This window comes from Monodon monoceros, unplaced genomic scaffold (genome assembly GCF_005190385.1).
Source record: "Monodon monoceros isolate NGI ecotype Baffin Bay Population unplaced genomic scaffold, NGI_Narwhal_1 Super_Scaffold_4, whole genome shotgun sequence".
NCBI lineage: Eukaryota > Metazoa > Chordata > Mammalia > Artiodactyla > Monodontidae > Monodon > Monodon monoceros.
In genome coordinates this window covers 22302927-22323727 of record NW_021703781.1, presented here as the reverse complement: position 1 = coordinate 22323727, position 20801 = coordinate 22302927, and the positions used below count along the sequence as shown (strand labels likewise).

Here is a 20801-nt window from a genome sequence, read left to right as displayed (position 1 = left end):
GGTGGATGACAAGATTAAGCAGAAATGGCCTTCCTGGGGCAGGAGTGAAGGAGTTGAGTCCAATCTGGAATTCCGAGTTTGGCTTTTTGGAACACCATGGACTGGCCGCCCTCCTGGAGTCTATTCATGTGCAAGGACAAGCTTGGGGGCTTTCTGAGGAAGTAAAACGATGAGGAAGCCCATCCTCACAGTAGGGGAAGAAGAAAGACGGGGACAGGACTCTGGAGGGGATGACACGACATCTGACCCTCTCATCAGCTGGAAGGCCTGGTGTGAGCTTCAGATAGGAGAGGAGCTAGGAGGCCACTCGGGACTAGGTGCTCGAGCTGTGCTGCCACAGGGCTCAGAGACCCCGAGGAGGCCTGAGCAGGTGGGTCAGGCATGGCCTTGAACTGATGAGATCTGGGCAGCCATGCTGACTGTGCCAGTTACCTTGCACTCAAGGGTTGGTGATACCTGGGGATGGCTGGTTATCTCTGAACTGCTCATGGGACCTACCACGGGGCAGAGCAAGCTTCAGGCTGCTTTATGGCAATTCTGCAGCTTCCAGGCAAGAAGGAGGAAGAGAAGGGTTTGAATAACTAAGGTGGAATTTTTGAAAAGTGCATATATTTGGGAAAGTACCTAGTGAGCCTCTGGCTAATAAAAGCTCACATTCAACCAGTAAATTCATTTGCTGAGTATTTGCTCTGTGCAAAGCATGGGAAGAGCCATTGGGAATAGAGGGAGGAAAAGAGTCTGTGCCCTAGGGGAGCTGAATCATAACAGAAGTTAACACTTCTAATGAACCAGGCACTGTTCCAAGCACTTCACACACATAAATATATTTAGTCGTCAGGACAACCCTGTGAGAAGGGTACCACGGTACCTTCATAGATAATAATCACCACCCCCTGTTAAAGCAAGCGGTGGCCAAACAACTTGCCCTCAGTTATAAGGTGGGATTGGAACCCAGGAAGTCTGTCTCCATAGTCCACGGACTCAACCACTATGCTGTAGCGTTGAGCGGGCAGATTTAGCCAAAAGGCAGGAGCTGTACAGCAGTGGGCAGATCAGAGTCTTGGCTAGGACCTGTACCAACTTGTGTGACTCTGAACAACTCTCTGGACCTCTTTATATCTCACATTCCTTCTCTAAGACATGCATAGCCCCAAATGCAGGGCTGCAGGAGAGCCTTCGAAGAGATGTGCTTTGGAGGCACTGGGCCATTGCTGGCCTTCCGTGAAATGGGAGCTTACTTGTCACCCCAGACAAGCAGTTGTCACTGGCTGCAGGTGACAGTGAGTAGAATGCTGCTCCTGGCCCCAACCCTGCAGTTCTGCACGGGAGCTGGGTTGCTGCAGTAGGGCCAGATCCCAGAGACTGAGTGGGCCTGAAAGTCTGAGGCAGCATCATGAAATGCAGAGGGAAGAATAGGCTGGCACCCCGTGGGCTCCATTCCTTCAGAATCAAGTCCAAACTCTTCCACATGGTGCTCCACCTGGAAACAACCTGGCCCACCCTAGCATTCCAACTGGTCGTCACATGTTCCCCCATGCAGCCTCCCCCCCGGCCAGATGTACCCATCACTAGCAAAGGACACAAAGACAGAACATGGCAGAATTGGGATCTGAATCCATGTCTGTTTGGCTGCAAAGTAGGGGCAGTGCAGTAAGGTGGAGAGAGCACAGATTAAGGGGTCAGATGCACCTGAGTTCCTTCTGTTCCAGCTCTGCCATCCACTAGCTGTGTGACCCCAAGTGAGTGCCTCATATTTCTGTGCCTCGTCTATAAAATACGGTTAGTAATAGCCCTGTATTAACACATTACCACAAACTTTGTAGCTTAAAACAGCACATATTTATTATCTTCCAGTTCTGAATGCCAAGCCCAAGATCAGTTTCACTGGCCTAAAATCAACATGTCAGCAGGCCTGCATTCCTTCTGGAGTCTCTGGGAGAACCTTCTTCCTTGCCTTTTCCAGCTTCTAGAGGCTGCCTGCTTTCCATGGCTCATGGCCCCTTCCTCCATCTTCAAAGCCAGCAATGGCTGGTTGAGTCTTTCTTAATGTATTACTCAGACCGCCTCTTCTGTAGTCAAATCTCCCTATTATAAGGACCCTGATGGTTACACTGGGCCCACTTGGATAATCCAGGATAAGCTCCCTATCTCAAAATCCTTAATCACACTGCAAAGTCCCTTTTACCATGTGACGTAACATGTCCACAGACGTGGGGATTCATATGTGGAGATCTTTTGGGGGGGGGAATTACTCAGCCTCCCACAAGCACGTACCCCATGAAACCGGATGCTGCAAGTTAAATGCTCAGCGTAGTGTTTAGCCAGTAGGAGACTGGTGGTGCTTAATCTCAGCTGGGCATGAGAAGCACTTTGAGAGCTTTTACAAAATAGTGCCCGGGATTCACTCCTGAAAATTTGGGGGTGGGGGAAGTGTCTATGCTTTGCAATTTTTATAAGCTCCCTAGTGACTCTGTTGGGTAGCCAGGGTGGGGCTGGTTATAATAAGCACTGAATTCATGTCAGCAGTTATTCTTATTCCCACAGCTACTTAGCACTGAGCCTCAGTGCCCAGGAGCTGGTCAATAGATGCTTGTTGAATTAGACTGAAGTGAATCACTCCTGGGGCCCCAAACTACCCCTGGGATGGGATGGGAGGGGTGAGAGGGCTTCTCCCTGCTGCATCAGGGCCTGAAGAATGAGGTTCTGTGGGCAGACAGAGGCTTTGGCCTCTGAATCAACCTCACACCCAGAAGTAGCTGCCTGGGGGGCTGGAGTCTTTCCTCCTCTCCGAAGTCCAGTCAAGGGGGCCAACCGGGCAGGATCCAGTCATCAACGGGCCATTGTTAATGGAACAGAAGGGCTCTGTGCCCATTTAACACTTCTCTCCCTCACGAAGCTGCTCCCAGCTGAGGGCTGGCTTCTGGAAAACTGCAGGGCTGGGGCAGGGCCCCAAGGCTACGAAGGGGAAGGGGAAGGGGAAGGATTAGGGGTGGGGGCCGAGTCCCCTGGTTGGAGGAACAGAGGCAGCTTGGAACTATAGGCCAGTTTCAGAAGTTAGCAGGCTGGAAAGCTCGGGTGCTGATGTGGGCACTCAGGCCAGGAAGAGTTTCCCATTAAAGCTGGCAATCCGGGGACAGTGAAATCCACCAGACCCCAACCAGAGCCAGGGGACAGCTTTCTCCATGGTGCTCACACTTCACCTCCCTTCTTCTGTTTAAAAAAACAGAAAGGTGCAATCCACACGGTAAATGGCACCTTTCATTGCCTATAGAACAGTGTTTTCAAAAGGGCTGGGGACGTTTTATGTTCTGTGGGCTTGGTATTAAGAGGCAGGCAATTCAACCAGGGTTGGGCATAAATGCCCTTTTGCTTAGCAGGACCTTTCTTCAGCACCTGATATTAATAGTGAGCTGGATTTCAGGAGTGTGGTGTTGAAGATCCCAAAGACAGTGCCTGATCAGCATCCTCAAAACTGCCAGAGGGGGGGAAAAAAAAAAACTGCCAGAGACCTACAATGCTTGTGCTAGCCATCAGCAATTATTATCTGTTGAATACAGAAGATCCTCTGGTAGTCTCTGCCAAGGGAGAACATTGTCTTAAAACATATTCTAGGGGCTTCCCTGGTGGCGCAGTGGTTGAGAGTCCGCCTCCCGATGCAGGAGACACGGGTTCGTGCCCCGGTCCGGGAAGGTCCCACATGCCGCGGAGCGGCTGGTCCCGTGAGCCATGGCCGCTGAGCCTGCGCGTCCGGAGCCTGTGCTCCGCAACGGGAGAGGCCACAGCAGTGAGAGGCCCGCGTACCGCAAAACAAAAAAACAAGAAAAACATATTCTAGGAGGGTGGGATCTCAAAGTAGGCCAGAAGCACCTGGGAACTTGACAGAATGCACATTCTCAGGCCCCTCTCCAGACCTCCTCCATCAGAATCTCTCGGGGTGGGCATGGCAAGCTGTGTTAACAAGCGCTGCAAGGGATTCTGATGCACGCTCAAGTTTGAAAATCACTGTTCTAGGGCCATACGTTTCAAATTTCAGTTGTGCAATCAATTTGGTAGGTTGGACAAACTTTTATTTTTTTAAAGAACAGAATTGTATAGACAGAAAATACCAGAGTGTGTTAAGGGTGCGTAATAAGGATATGCACAGGTGTCATACGACTTTCGTTTCAGTGATGTGTGTGTGTCTCTGTCTGAGGCTTTGGTCCAAAAGATTGAAAGCCAGAGTGTACTACAGAAGGTCCCCGACTTAAGATGGTTGACTTTTAAGATGGTGCAAAAGCGACATACATTCAGTAGCAACCGTACATGAATTGGGGCTAGTGATATGCCGTACGATCAGCTGGGGCTCCCAGTCAGTCACCCAGTCACGGTCACGAGGGTAAACAACTGATGACACTTACAACCATTCTACACCCACACAACCGTTCTGTTATAAACTTTCAGTATTCAATAAATTACATGAGAGGTTCAACACCCTATTATAAAATAGGCTTTGTGTGAGATGATGTTGCCCAACTGCAGGCTAATGTAAGTGTTCTGAGCACGTTTAAGGTGGGCTGGCTAAGCTATGATGTTTGGTAGATTAGGTGTTATTAAATGCATTTTCAATTTATGATGGGTCTATCAGGCTGTAACCTCATCGTAAGTCAAGGAAGATCTGTGATTCGACCGGCTCCCTTTTTGTAATTTGTCTGAATTTAAAGAGGTTTTAAAGATTCTGGCATGAACAAAAAGATTTGTGCAGTGTATGGAGAAGGTGCTGTGACTGATGGAACGTGTCAAAAGTGGTTTTTTTAGTTTTGTGCTGGAGATTTCTCGCTGGACGATGCTCCATGGTTGGGTAGGCCAGTTGAAGTTGATAGCGATCAAATTGAAACAATAATTGAGAACAATCAATGTTATACCACGCAGGAGACAGCCGACATACTCAAAATATCCAAACCAAGCCTTGAAAATCATTTGCACCAGCTTGGTTATGTGAATCGCTTTGATGTTTGGGTTCCACATAAGTTAAGCGAAAAAAACCTCCATAACCATATTTCCGCATGCGATTCTCTACTGAAACATAATGAAAACGTGTTTTTAAAACAAATTGTGACGGGCAATGGAAAGTGGATACCGTACAACAGTGTGGAATGGAAGAGAGAGTGGGGCAAGCGAAATGAACCACCACCAACCACGCCAAAGGTTGGTCTTCATCCACAGAAGGTGATGTTGTGTATATGGTAGGATTGGAAGGGAGTCCTCTATTATGAGCTCCTTCTGGAAAACCAAACGATTAATTCCAACAAGTACAGCTCCCGATTAGACCAACTGAAAGAGGCACGTGACAAAAATCGTCCAGAATTAGTCAACAGAAAACGCATAATCTTCCATCAGGATAACGCAAGACCGCATGTTTCTCTGATGACCAGGCAAAAACTGTTACAGCTTGGCTGGGAAGTTCTGATTCATCCTCCATATTTACCAGACATTGCACCTTCGGATTTCCATTTATTTTGGTCTTTACAAAATTCTCTTAATGGAAAAAATTTCAATTCCCTGGAAGACTGTAAAAGGCACCTGGAACAGTTGTTTGTTCAAAAAGATAAAAAGTTTTCGGAAGACAGAATTATGAAGTTGCCTGAAAAATGGCAGAAGGTAGTGGAACAAAATTGTTCAATAAAGTTCTTGGTGAAAATGAAAAAAAAAAAAAGATCTTGGCATAAAAGTTCCCTTGCCCCACACCATGCCCTCATGTAGGTTATTGAACAGATGAGGCTGCTTTGGGGGCAGACAGCCTCTTTACAACACTGGCCTAAAGCTAAATTAAATTGTGCATTTCCCCCATGTTTATAAAACTTTCTGTCCCTCCACTGCCCCCCTTTCTTTATATATATGCCTAGAGAAGTATGTGGACCAGATAGCTAACCAGTTACATCTGGATGTAGGGTTGAGGGGTGATTAGTTGCTTTCTTCTCAGTATTCATCCATTTTACTTGAATTTTGTATGTTAAACATCTATCATTATTACAAAAATAAAGCCATTACTTAGGGACTCCCTGGTGGCACAGTGGCTAAACTCTGCACTCCCAATGCAGGGGGCCGGGGTTTGATCCCTGGTCAGGGAACTAGATCCCACATGCATGCCGCAACTAAGGAGCTCATAAGCCGCAGCTAAGACCTGGTACAACTAAATAACTAAATATTTAAAAAATAAAATTAAAAAATAAAATAAAGCCACTACTTAAAAAATACAAAGCCGAGGAGGGTCCATCGCTGTGTGGAAATACAGAAAAGGGAAGGCATTTGCCAAGACAGGACAGTGCTGCCCAAAGGGCCACCCCTCCCCCATTCATGCCCTAAGTCTGAGCCCAGACCCCACGTGTCCCCAGAGCCCTCCCCCACATTCATAATGATTCCCTTAGAGGAAGAGCACCGTCCCCCGCTACCCCACATCTGTCACCCTCTTAGAAAGCCCTTTGGCAGCTCCAGGTTCTCCCACCAGCCCTCTGGATCCTTACTGCCACCCTCTCCTTCCTTAATCAGATTTGAAAGGGAGGTACAAAGAAGCTAAGTGGGGCTTCCCTGGTGGCGCAGTGGTTAAGAATCCGCCTGCCAATGCAGGCGACACGGGTTCGAGCCCTGGTCCGCCACTACTGAGCCTGCGCTCTAGAGCCTGTGAGCCATAACTACTGAGCCCGCGTGTCGCAACTACTGAAGGCCACGCACCTAGAGCCTGTGCTCCGCAACAAGAGAAGCCACCCCAATGAGAAGCCCTCACAGCGCAACGAAGACCCAACACAGCCAAAAATAAATAAATTTATTTAAAAAAAAAAGAAGAAGTTAAGTGACTTGCCCAAGGTCACCCAGCAGGAGGTACAAGGCCAGGACGTGAAGGGCAGGGTCTGCTGAAGGCCAGTCTCAAGGACAGGGCTCTCCTAGCAGCATTCTTCTCCGCCTTGCGCCATTCACTTTCCGCTTTATGTTAGAGTTAATGTTTGCTGTACAGCACCTGATAAATATGTTGGGGAAGAAGAAAGGAGGGGAGGAGCAGGGAGGAAGGGAGAGGAAAGGAGGGGAGAAGGGGAGAGGAAAGGAGGGGAGAAGGGGAGGGGAGCAGGGAGGCCTCTGGTCACACTCAGGATAGGAGTGGACCTTACCTGTGTGAGCCCCTAGGGGACTCTGAACGTTCAGTCCAGCCAAGAGGCAGCAGAGTCTGGTCACATCACCGTCACCAGGCCCTGACCCCACAGGCCCCCGTTGCAGGCCCCTGCCCAGCCAGACCAGAGGGTAAAATGGAGAAAGGGCAGTGGGGAACACCGGTTTCACGTGGAGCCTGAAGGAGCCACACTTGGAAGCTGGGGACAGCCAGGGGCTAGCTGCCTGGAGCTGCGGGGGATGAGGGACGTGGGGTGGGTGAACCCAAGGTGACCCCTGAGGGATGTGGGCAGCCAGCACCGCTTGTAAGGGACAGTCTTAGGCAGAGCTGCACTCTGCAGGCAGCCCCTACTACTTCCTGAGCTGCAGTTTTTCAGTTGTGCCTCAAAAACGGTGGCGGAACTGGAAGCCCAGTGGAGTATGATTTGTTTTAAAACTAGATAATTTAAAAGCAGCTTACACACAGGAAACTAATACTGCCGGTTGCCTTCGTGGAAAGACCTGGGTGTCTGGGTCAGGCGTGGGAAAGAGATTTCACCACATATCCTTTTGTACCTTTCCAATTTTATACCATGGGCATGGATTACTTATTTTATAAAATGTAATAAAAATAAAATAAAAGCAGGTATCAGTTTTCTACCTGTAGAGGTAGAGGCAAAGTTCTTCTGAGGTGAGACTCTCATTTCGGAAAAGTCATTTGAACACGCTTTTGAATTTAAGCAGAGGCAAAGCCAAAATCTTATTGCAGAAGGAAAATCTGGGGGCAGTGAGAAGCAGAACTGCCCCTACAGTCGAATGTAACAGTCTACTTTCTCTGTGAGAAAAGTGACAACTCTCCAGAAATTATTACTGTGGTGATCAGGCCTGAGACTGACAAGGAGGGAGTAACTGGCTTTGGTCTCCTCCCTCCTGTGGGGGGACGGGTGTCTGGAGGAGCCGCCCTGTACACTGGGGAATCCTGGGGGATTCCCAGACATCTTTGGAGAGGGCAGGTGTACTTGTGCTGACCACATGGGCCTTGGGCATTAAAGGGGCCAAGGGATCCCTGAAGGCTGCAGACCCCACAGACCTCTGGGAATCTGGCACCTGTCTGTGGAGAGCAAGGCAGGGTGTCACATGCTGGGTAATCACCAAGGCCAGGCCTCTCGTGGAGGCCCTTTGTTTCCTGGCCCTTCCATAGACAGGCTCTGCCAGGGCCAGTGTGGGGCTGGCACTTGGGCAGAGAAGGAACCTGCCCCTCGAAGCCTGGGGAGGAGCTCTATGGCTTCAAAAGTGCTCCCAGAGAAATGGTGACTCATAGCTCAAGGGAAATCAGAGCTTTTCTCACTCCAGAGGTTATTCGCCTTGCAACATCAGGATCTGGTGATTGCAGATGAATCAGAAATGCAGGCCTGAGAACAGCCAGCCTGCGCGGCTCAGTGTCAGAGGGCAGGCTAACCCCTCCCTCCTTCTGTCTGTCTCTTGGCAGAAAGAAGACTTAAAGGGTCTCAGTTCCTCTCTTTTCCGGCCAAGGGAGTTCCGGTGCACCAGAAAACCTCTCTAAGCCTCAACGTCCTCACCTGTTACATGGGGATAACCGTGCCTCCCTTGCTAGGTCGCGGTGAGAGTGAGAGGGCACCACTCAGCACAGGGCTGGCCACCAGCCCCTCCTGCGGTCTGGGAGGGCGCTGTGAGCGGCAGCAGCAGCTGCAGCAGCCTGGCATCCTGCACCCACAGACTGGGCTGAGGAAGCTGGCACCTGGCCCCTTGCTTGACTCATACTCCTTTTCCAGGTTTGGCCTTTAAAACCAGGACAGGCACCCCCTGAGCCCCGGTGCTCCTTCCAGAGGGGAGAGTCTCACCCCAAATGGCCACGTCAGCAGGGTTTGCTAGGCCAAAGAAGCTGGAGCTCTCTGTCACCTCCTAAATGTCTCCACAACCTCCAACAAGCTCTGGGGCGTAACCCACACTCTGAGATGAAAATTCTCCTGGCACTTCCTGTCTGCACCACACAATTTGGCAGACATAGGTTTGGTACAGCCCACATCCTGTGATTCTCTGATGGCTTTATTTGAGGCTGGAGTGGCTAAGAGCATAGGCACATCTGGAGTTGGACAGCCGAGTGTTTGAATTCTGGCTATGTGACCTTGGACAAGTCACCTAACCTCTCTGGGCCTCAGCAATGGCATCTATAAAATGGGGCTACCTCATGCAATCAGATTGACACAAATAAATCACTCAGCCTGAGGATGCCTAGTACATAAAGAGCTCTCAGATACGCAACTGTACCTTCTAGGAAGGCGGAGGCTGCTGGGACCTGGCATAGCATGAGCACACAGCTCAACCAGGCTTTACTTATAAAAAGTGATTCCAATGGAATAGCAGGCACCATTCTTTTTTTTCATTTTATTTTATAAATTTATTTATTTACTTATTTTTGGCTGCATTGGGTCTTTGGTCCCGCGCATGGGTCCTCTACAGTTGCGGCGAGCGGAGGCCACTCTCCGCCGCGGTGTGCGTGCTCCTCACGGCAGTGGCCTCTCCCATTGCGGAGCACAGGCTCTAGGCGTGTGGGCTTCAGTACTGCGTCTCGCGGGCTCAGTAGTTGTGGCTCGCGGGCTCCAGAGCGCAGGCTCAGCAGTTGCGGCGCATGGGCCCAGCCTCTCTGCGGCATGTGGGATCCTCCCGAACCAGCGCCCGAACCCGTGTCCCACGCATTGGCAGGCGGATTCTTAACCACTGCGCCACCAGGGAAGTCCTGCAGGCACCATTCTTAAGGGAAGAGCAGCTCTAAAAACTCGACACAGCTGTCCCCTTCCCATCCAGAATTCCAATCACAGGCCTGGCATGGAGGCCCTTTTGGAAGCTGTTCATGCTCATGATCACTTCCAGAAGCTCCTGCCTCCTTCGGGTTTATGAGTGGGGGCGGTGTGGAGGCCGCAGGTAGGGAGGGGAGCAGTGGGAAGATGGGGCTACAGAGGTTGGGGAGAACTCAGGGCAGAAAGCCAGGGAGCTGACCTGGCCCTGCTGCCTGGGTGTGAGGGTCCCCTTGCAGGACTTTGGGCACGAGGACTGGCAGGTGGGCAGCAGACAGCAAGACTCAGTGATGTCATGTTTTCCCAAAATGACTCAATGGCTTGTCCCTGAGCTCTGAATGGTGAGCTGTGTGCTGTGGCCTTGGGGCCTCCTCATCTCCTTGCCTTCCAGGCTTGCCTGCAACTCTCCTTCCCCTGTCACCTCCCACTCTCCCAGCCTAGGGACCCATGGCTACAGCATCCATGCTCTGCTCCTGGCTACGACTCCAGCCCAGGGGATGTCCCCATGCTGCCTCTGTCACGTCTCTCTAAATCTCCGTGTTGAAGAAAGAGCTAAGTGCCAGACAGACCTGGGTTTCATTACTACCTCTGCCTCCACCTGGCTGAGTGACCCTGGGCAGGTTACTCTGCCTCTCTGAGCCTGTTTCCTCATCTATAAAATGGAGACTTTGCTAACAATTTTGCTAGGTTGTATGGGGCTCAGTGAGAAGGTCTGTAAAGTACTTGGCACACAGCAGGTGTTTAGCAAACAGAAAGCATGACATCCAAAGGCCTCTATGATCTGACCTCAATTTACTTTTCTAGCTGCTTTAAAAAAAAAATAAGGATAATAGCTCACTCTTCTTGATGCTGTGTGCCAGGTACTGCCCTAAACACTTGTACAGAAACACATTTTATTCTCCTGTCACCCCCACGTGATGGGTACTATTAGTATCTCCATTTTACAGATGAGGAAACAGGCACAGAGACGTTAAGCAACTTGGCCATGGTCACACAGCCAATAAGTGGGGATTGAGGGTCCTCATGCAGGCAGCCTGGCTCTAGAGCTTACACATGTAACCACAACTCCACCCTGCCTCATCTCTTCTTTGTGCATCCTACAAATTGAAGTTCAGCCCAACTGGACTCCTCACCAACCTTTGCATTCAATCTGAACTTTCCCGTGCCTGTGCTTTTGCCCAGGTTCCCTTCTTGCCCTGGAACCCCCACCTCCTCCATGAAGCCTTTCCCAAGTCCTCCCTCATGTCCACCTTTGTGGGCTCATCACAGTTGGACTCAAAGGTGGTTATTTGTGCCTAGGTGTCCTCTCTTCTTCTTGCCTAGAGGCACCTTCTGCTATCCCCAGCCAACCTGGCATGGTTTCAGGCATGAGCAGGCACCCAGACAGGCGGTGCCCTGGCCAGAGCACCTAATGTGTGCTACCTGGGTGGTGTGGACGGGAACCCAGCACGCAGGGCCCTACTACTTCTGTGAGGACAGCTCAAAGGCTGCAACTGGAACCAACCCTGGGAGGCAGCCTGCCAGCTGGGCTTCCTTCTCTCTGCTCAGGGGAAAGGACTCAGCCATGGGGGGCCTCCATTGCTTGGGGGTCAGCTTTGAAGCCCGGAGAGGATGAATGAATGTCCGTCCAGAAAGGGGACAGGACTGAGAACCGCTTGCTGGTGGGGTTGAGTAGTGAGGCCCATAGTGCATCCATCCACCAGGCCACCTAATTCAAAGAGGCCTCTTGGAGCATTTCAGGCCCATCTTTGGGATCCCAGCCCAGTGCCCACAGGGTAGTAACTGCAAGAGGCCATCTGCCCAGGGTCTCACTCTCTCATTCCCTCCCTGTCCCACATAGGGCCTCTGGTCCATATCAGCTGCCCCCTTCCACACACCGTGACTCCCACCACCTCTGCCCAGACACTGATCACTCCCTAGGCATCCAATCACGGGAGCCTGGGCACCGTCCAGTGCTCCTTCCTCCTGCGGCCAGGTTTCACACCCATCACTCATGGTCCCACAGTCAGGCATGGGTACTCAGCGCATGCCTGGGGCTGTGCTAAGCACTGGAGACACAAGGGGAACAAGGCAGACTCTGTCCTGCTCGCAGAGCTCACTACCTGGTGGAGACCACAGACCATGAAAGCAGCCAGGGCAACACAGCGGGGCAAAGTGTGAGGACGGGGACGTGCAGGCAGCCATAGGGAGGGCCACTGACCAAGGCTTCTAGAAGGAGACATCCAAGCTGAGGCCTGAGGATGAAGCGAGCTGACCATGAGAAAAGAAGGAAGGAGAGAGGGTTCTGGGCAGCTGGAAAGGCTACAGAGAGCAGGACACGTGCATCGGGAAAGAGGTCAGTTTGGAACCTGGAACACCAAGTATGTGACAAGGGCTGGTGAAAGAAGAGGCTGGGGGTGATATTCACTGGGAGATCACAGGGCCCAAGGAAGCCATTCGGGGACTTCCCTCATGGAGCAGTGGTTAAGAATCTGCCTGCCAATGCAGGGGACACGGGTTCTAGCCCTGGTCCGGGAAGATCCCACACGCCATGGGGCAACTAAGCCTGTGTGACACAACTACTGAGCCTGCAAGCCACAACTCCTGAGGCCACGTGCTGCAACTACTGAAGCCCTTGCACGCCTAGAGCCCCTGCTCCGCAACAAGAGAAGCCACTGCAATGAGAGGCCCGGGCACCACAACAAAGAGTAGCCCCCGCTCGTGGCAACTAGAGAAAGTCCAGCGCAGCAACGAAGACCCAACGCAGCCAAAAATAAATAAATAACTTTATTTCAAAAAAAAAGGAAGCCATTCGGCATCTCGAGCAGCTCGGCGCTTACTCCACGGTAAGGTTTCTGTCTTGCCGGAATGGCCTTCGGGGAGACAGAGGCCCCCAGTCTGCCAGTTCTTCCTTGCCAATAATTTAAATCCCTTCTGCTGCCATCGGCGTCACTTTCTGAGAGCTGCCATTGCCAAGGGAAAGCAGCAATCAGCAGATGGCCGGCCTTGCAAAAGAGGCTGTTGTATGAGGGCAGTGCCCTGCCCAGTGAGCCTTGGGGAAGGCCGAGGCTCAGACTTGGCTTGCAGCACCCCTGAGGCCAGCCTCCCCAGCACTGCCCAGTCAGACACCAGCAGCATGCCCCGGCCACAGTTACAAAATGACTGTCCTGGTGAGCCATTCCACCTCTCCGGCTGTGGCCCCAGCAAGACGGACACACCCAGGGTCAAGAGCACTGACTCTGAAGCCAGGCCGCAGGCCTCAGGCCCAGCTCTGCACTCGTCAGCAGTGGGGTGCCAGCAGCTTATCCCATCTGTCTGGTTCTGTCTGCCCGTCTGTACAACAGTGAGCACAACGGTACCTATCTTGAGAGCATCCTGTGAGAACTCGGTGAGTGCAGGCCAAGAAGGCACTAATTAAGCACAGGGCTGTGCTTGCTAAGCTGTTAGTGGTAATATTTCCTGTGTCCCCAGCCCCGAGGTACCTGCACCAGATGGAAAAGGAGGAGGAAAACTAAAAGGAAAGTAGCATCTCTCAGAATAAGAAGAGGACAGGGTGCCATTACCCCTGAGGTCACGGGGGGATGGGGTGGGGGAGTTCCAGTTCTTCATCCTGTGAGGATGACTTCCCCTTCCTGGTTCTAGGTTTGCAATCTTGGGCCTCTTCAGGCGTGTCTATCCTAACCCTGCAGAGACAGGCCCCAGGCATCCTCCAGAGGACAGCCAGGGGCCACAGCCCCGGCTGCCCACCTCGGAAGTTGTGAATTCTTTGCTAAAAATCACTGCAGTCTCAGCCAGGATGGTGGCCCAGTTTGTTTTCAGAATACTTCCTCAGATAGCCCTATCTTGGCTCAGACATGTTAGCACTTTCCAGAATCCTGCAGACGGTGAGGCAGCTGGAGAGGAGGGGAGAGGAGGGAAGCAGGGAAGAGAGTGGGAGAGGCCTGGGGCCAACGTTCAGGTAGCTGCACGGGCCCACATAGGCACGGGCATCGCACAGCGTGCTCGGACAGACGCACACAGGATGGGAAGCGGGTCAGACGGTAGAGGGGGTTTTTCAACCGTCTAAGTTATAGAGCCTTCTTATGAACCAGAACTTTCCTAGGAAACCCAATATGTAGAAAAGATAAATGGGGGACTTCCCTCATGGTCCAGTGGTTAAGAATCCACCTTCCAATGCAGGGGACGCGGGTTCAATCCCTGGTCGGGGAACTAAGACCCACATGCCGTGGGGCAACTAAGCCCGTGTGCCACAACTACTGAGCCCACATGCCACAAGTAGAGAGAAGCCTGCACACTGCAATGAGGAGCCCACGTGCCACAACTAAGACCCGATGCAGCCAAAAATAAAATAAATAAATAAATCTTTTTAAAAAAAAGATAAATGGGGGGAGAGGCCTGGATCCTCCCTCCCATCAGACCTCTGAGGGGTCCTCGTTGAACTCTGGGGCTCCAAGGAATCTAGTTTGAAAACTGATGCTGCTAAAGGAATCATACCCTTCTCTGGGGGGAGTTAGTGCCCACATTGTTTTAAGATAATGAGCTTCTGAGCTTCCCTGGTGGCGCAGTGGTTAAGAATCTGCCTGCCAATGCAGGGGACACGGGTTCGAGCCCTGGTCCAGGAAGATCCCACATGCTGCGGAGCAACTAAGCCCGTGCGCCACAACTACTGAGCCTGTGCTCTAGAGCCCGCGAGTCACAACTACTGAAGCCCACATGCCTAGAGCCCGTGCTCCGCAACAAGAGAAGCCACTGCAACGAGAAGCCCGCACACCGCAACAAAGACCCAACTCAGCCATAAATAAATAAATAAATTTATAAAATAATGAGCTTCTTAAGGGAAGACGAAATGATGTTTCTAATAAATTCTAATTCGAGTCTAGTACAGAGAATGCCACACATCCTGAGAATCAGGACTCAGAAAGTGCAAAGTGATTGATCCTATTCGCTGACAAGTTTGTGAGCACCCCTCTGGGAAGTATTGTGCCCTTGGGCCTGAATATCTGGGGCATAGAATATGTGGTGAACAATAGTTAGAACACCTAGCTACGTACAGGCATATTTCTAAACTCCTCACAGATACAAATTCACTTATAGCCCCATTACTTATAACCCATTACCATCCCCCTCTTACTGATTAGGAAAGTAAGGCCCAGAGAGGTTAAGTAACTTGCCCAAGGTCACACAGTTACTAAGCAGTACGGTAGGCATTCTGGCTTTAGAATATGTACTCTTCACTATTACATAATTTGCCTTTTGGGATGAGTGCATTCCTGTGCTTATGTATGTGTGTGTGTGTGTGTGTGTGTGTATTTTGGCCCATGATGATGTATGCTAATCTGTGTGTGGGTGTGCAGCCTCTTTCCAAACAAGACTGCAAGCCATGGGGCTTACTCCTCAAATTCTCTCTTGGAAGCCTGACAGCAACAGGCCAAAGGGGCTCCTGCGTGGAGGCTGGACCCAGAGCCTCAGGGGGGTGCCTGTTCCCCAGATCCCAGGGGTTTCAGTTTGCTGACCCAGCTTGGCATAGGCACATCAATGGAAAGGCCCCCAGGCCCCTCCCTGGGACTGAGTGGAGCCCTCAGCTGCCAATTCCACCAGGGAAATACCCCCACCCTAGCACCCTGGTTCTCCCCTTCTCACTGGGTGCTGGGTTTTAGAGTGGGTCAACTGAATTAAATGAAGTTATTAAGTTATCACGAGTTTACTTCATACTCCACAAAGAAACTTACAACAGTGAACTCACACCACCAGAGCCCTAAACTGATAGGGCCTAAGCTCATAGGACTCCGGTCAAAAGCAAAGACCCCTGACATTCTGGTTAGTCCGGGTAGCCCTACACCGTAAATGGGGTTTTTAGGGTTTCTTCACATGGGAGCCCACTTTGGAGAAAATTAGCTTTGGCCCATCCGCTCTAAACTGATGTTTAAGATGTAAAGCTTCCTCAGATGCCACAAAATTGGAAAAAGCCCCAACGTTCTCCATCAACAAAGTCAAACTCACCTCGAGCAGGGCCGAGGCAGGGAGACTTCCTCAGATGGAGCAGGGCTGTGCTGCAACCCCTAGCTGTCTCTTCTCCCACATTCTCCTCTTGTCCCCAGCCACCAGTATGCCAGCTTCCCAGTGTCCCGGACAGCTGGCGGTGGGTGTGTTCCCCGACTTTTGAGGCTCCCTGAGTCAAGGAGGAGGGGCTGGATGGGGAGGATGCAGGAAGTCAAGGAGGGAGCGGGTAAGGCAGCCAGTGAGCCAGGTGTGAGCACAGAGGCCAAAACAGAGTTTCCCAGGCTAGCTGTTTACTTGTGGCATTCAGGAGAGGCTGAGCTGGGAATTGGCTTATTTATTTTACACGCTTTTCCTCTAAATCCTTTTCAGAGAGCCCTCTGGAATCCCAGTGATAAATTTCCCAGAGTCTAAAACAACCCAGCACACAGCCATCTCTGTGGGGCAGGGGGGTAAGGGGAGGCATGGGGGGAGGGTAGAGGCATAGAGAGGGAGTGATGGGCCACTAGAGACCTTAAGTTACTGGTGGTCAGGGGCTCCCGTGGCCTGCATGCCCCTCCTTCCAAGTTTGCAGAGGGGGGGATGTGCAGGAGAACCAGCCTGATCTAGGGTGATGAAGACGTAGGCTGAGACCTTCAAGCACAAACAAACTGTCCAGCCTGCCAGAGGCCACCCCACACCCAGACGTGGAATCTACATGCTCAGGGCAGGACAAGCAGTGTTCTTCCACCTGTTTAAGCAAAGGGGACAAGCATTTCTGTTTAAGGAATGAAAAGGAGAGCTGTTTTCCTTTCCTCCTGCGTGACTTCATGAAGGGCAGAGGCCTCTCTGAGTGTTTCCTCACGGCAGATTCCCTTGGCTCCCCGCTTTACCACTTCCCAGCAGAGGCACTCACAGCCCCTCCCTGGTGTTCACCCATCATCTGACAATGTTCCTAAGTACCTCCGTGTGTCACGCACTAGGACAGGGCCAGGGGTACAAAGATTAATAGCCCCTGCCCCTCGGATGGGGCAGCTTCTCCCCACACCCAGTCTCCCAACTTCCATCCTGGACAGCGAGTCCACACCACAGTGAAGCAGGGAGAGGGCGCCCATATCTTTGCAGCTCAGCACTGCGAACGCTCCGGCACTCACCCAGGTGGGCTCGCTGTGGAAGGTGGGCAGGGCCAGCTGGGCAGTGCTTATCTTCTGCTCCTTGTTTAAGGTTGCCAGCTTTCCCCATGCCGTGAACACCTGTACCAAAGGATCTGGGGGTAGAGATGCGGGTGGGCAGAGCTGTGAGGATTCTGCCCCAACGGGGGTAACCCCCTCTCAGCCTTGGGGCTGGGGAGATAGAATACCAACCAGGCAGAAAACACAGCTGCCCCTAAGTGCCTGCAGGGAGTCCTGAAGGCAGCATGGCTTGCACTTCCTCCTTAGCTTTGTGACCTTGGGCTGCCACTGCACCTCTCTGAGCCTCATTTCCTCATCAGCAAATCAGGAATGAGAACCACTGTCCCTCTGTGGGGCCTGTGTGAGAAAGCATAAGCTGGGGACCCGGTGAGTCATGTGGTTATCGCAGCCCCTGGTTGCCCCAGCTCTCCCCATCCATCCCTCCTGAGGACCAGACACCACCACGGAGTCTAGCTCTCCTGGGCATGTGGTGGGTGGTGGGAAGGACAGCCGTGACATGCCCCTTCATATTCAGGTGAGGGCTGATTTCCCTGTGTGATAGATGTCTCCCCTGGCAAGGGCCGAAAGGGAAAGGAATATAGTCATCCATTTGAGGACATTTACCTGGCAATTCCTTCCAAACCCAAACCTGTGACTTGTATGGTCACGAGTGGTAGCTTTGTCCCCATTTCTCACACAAGCAGTGAATCTGCTCTCGCCGGAATTACTCCAACGTCTCCCTGCAGTCACTTCCAAACCCCCGTCGTTTCCTGACTCCAAATCCACACGGAAGGCTCTAGCAGCCTGGTGCCACCCAGCCTTCGATTTCCATGACCCATGGTGTAACCCAGGCTAGGCAGAGTGTGTGTAAAAAGAGGACTGTAGTCAGGGGCCCCAGGACCCAGTGAGTGCAGCAGCGTTGCTTCCTTGTTGCTATGGAGAACCAGTTAGGGACCTTAGAGACACAGCTGGGCATGGTGGAAACAGCATGGGTTCCAGAGTCAGACCGTCCAGTTTCAAATCCTGGCTTTGTCCCTCACCAGCTGTGTGACCCCCCAAAAATTACTTAACCTTTCTGAACCTCAGTCTCCTAATCTGTAAAATGGTGACAAAACGCTAACTTCATAGGGATATAAGGTCTTGATGAGATAACGTAGAGCTCTTGATTCACAGAAGACATAAATAAGGTGGAAAGGTGATATTGGGAAGGGATTGGCTGCAGTGTTCCACCTGAAATTGGGGGTGGCCAAGCCCAGATCACTCTCTCGCTCATCTGGGGCCACAATCCTGGGTGCTGCCTACGTACTTTGCTAATTTCAGGATTCAGACCACTTAGAAGCTTCACATGCACACCAAACCTAGTCACAAAGGGCCAGGGGTGGGGTGGGGGAATGACACATTTCTTTGTGATTACATGGCCAAGTTGCACCACATCCTGGCATGTTCCCAATTCCATGAAGGTAGGGAATCATTCTCAGGATTGCTTGCAATCCCAGTTCCAGGAACACGAGACGTTTCCACTCCTCTGGGAAGCTCATGCCAGCTGGTGCAGAGGAACCCACCCAATACTCAGTACAGGGACTGTGATTGCCCCTCTACCTGCTGCCACCACAGAGCCAAGCCACTGCTGGAGGCCACAGCTCCTAGACCCTTCATGAGACTCATCTCCTTCCAGGCCAGTAGGAGCCAGGAAGAACACTCCACGACACTCCCAGCTTAGCCAGATGCAAAAATGGAGACTTTCTTACTGCCCCTCTTAGGGAAGCAGAGGCCAATGCTAAGACTCACGTCCCCAATGCCACAGGGCACAACAGAACCTGCTGCTTGGGCTAAACAGGCAGGGCTCCCTGGAACCACTCAGGGCCCCCTCCTCTGCAGATAGACCAATTCCAACCTAGCCGAGGCCACCTGGCTTGGCTCACAGAGTGTCCTTAACATATATGAATTATTGGTGTCATTATTCATCAAACAACTATTTATTGAGTACCAACAATGCTAGGCACTGTACTAGATCCAGGACAACCTTTGAAACATCCTGGAGCCCCGGACACCAAGGGCATCCGAAAACAGACACAACTTCAGGTGCAATGAAAATAAATATGGCTTCAGAACTGCCCTGCTTTCTCCATGACCTTGGAGTGTTAAACATCCCCTACCACGTTTTACATATACACACCCAGGGCTGGAATCTCCTCAGCCCACCCCCCCTGGAAGTCTCTCTGAGGAAGCACATCCGCTAGGGGGAAGGGTCTGTGCTTCCCTCGCAGGCCCTGTCACTGCCACCACCCAGCTGTCCAGGGCAGCACCGCCTGCCAGCCTTTTCTACTCTGCTCACAGACCCTAACACGCCTGGTCTGAGTTTATGAGTCACTCCCTCCTTTCTCCCGGCCTCGCCTCCGGAAGGGCTGCGCACACCCAGACACATCACCCAGACACCGAGTTTCCACGCCAAACTCGCTCCTGATGAACCCGGAGAGCTGACTGAAATGTCTGATTTCCCCTCCCCACTTCTCAGCCTCGAGGTCCCGGCCACGACTTTTCAAAGACAAGGCAGCCCCTCTCCTGCCCGTCTCGCTTTGGGGACACCTCACTGTGGGGTTGCAGGGGCAGCAGACAAAGACAGTGGATTTATCTGAGGCTGGAGGACACGCTTGGTCTAAAGATCCGAACGCCCGCACTTCCGGAATTGCACGGTTCGGTCTGAAGCGTGTGCGTGCGTCTGTGGCTCGATGGGTGATGAGCTGTGCGTATGTGGCAGTCCTGAATCTGGGTGCAGTGGGTCTGGAGGTGTGGGTGCCTGCGCTGAGCTTTCCCCGCGCCGAGAACTCCCTCTCCCACCTTCGGTTTCGCCCCCTCTTCCTCCAAAGTTTGGCGCGCGCGCCCGATCGGGGATGGTGGGGTGCGCACCGCTGGGCCATCTCCCGGGCCCAGAGGCGGTTCCGGGATGCCGGTGCCCTACTTACCCCGCCACCGAGCCTCCTCCAGCGGGGGCGGATCCGACTTTCCGAGGCAGGGGTCCGGCGCGGTCAGCATCCGCCCGCAACTTTGCCCTCCTCTCGGCAGGACCAGGCAGAAGCGGCTTCGGCCGGGGACGGCGGCGGGGAGGGAAGGAGGCTCGGCCCCGCGGGTTCGCACGGTGGGCGGGAAGCGGCGTCAGGAGGGCGCCGTCCTGCGCAGCGAGCGAGCGGTCCTGCCTGGCGCCTTCCCCGTTCGGCCCGAGTCCGCGAGCGGCCGGCAGTGGCGGCGGATTCCCGAACTGCGTCCAAGGCGCTCGGGGATCCCTCCTCCTCCTCCTTTTCTCCCTCACCCCACCCAGCTCCCACCCCTGCGCCCCCGGCAACTTGGGAACCGCTGGCGAAGTTGGCGCAGCTCGGGCTGCGCGACGGGCCTCCGGGTGGAAGCAGGGAAGGAGAGGGAGGAGCTGAGGGGGAGCGGGCCGCCGTCGCCCCAGCCCCTGGGGAGCTGCGCGCTGCAGGACCCCTCTGTGGGCCTTTGTTCCCAGCGCTGCGCCTCCGCCCGCCTGTCCCCTGGGACTCTCTTGAAGCCACTGGGATCCCTACCCGCTTTCAGAGACGCTGAGAAGAGCTCCCCTCCTGGGTTGGGAGGGGCGGGGGAGGGTTGGAAGGGAGGTGGCCTGGCGATCCCCGTGGCTTCACTCTGCCAGAGCCCCTCAAGTCCTTCCGGCCTCCCATCCTATAGAAACGGAGTCTTTCTAAAACCTGAGTTCCCTTAGGAGTTTATG

General features: G+C 52.7%; 1 protein-coding gene across 1 annotated transcript in view; it reads right to left on the bottom strand.

Moving 5' to 3' along the window:
* Positions 1 to 20326, bottom strand: part of CHST3 (carbohydrate sulfotransferase 3) — a 36733-nt gene extending 16407 nt beyond the window's left edge. The window contains exon 1 of the mRNA XM_029244560.1: positions 20023 to 20326. The gene's annotated coding sequence lies outside the window, so the exon portion shown is untranslated. The remainder of the gene's footprint in view (positions 1 to 20022) is intronic.
* Between the last annotated feature and the right edge of the window lie 475 nt (positions 20327 to 20801).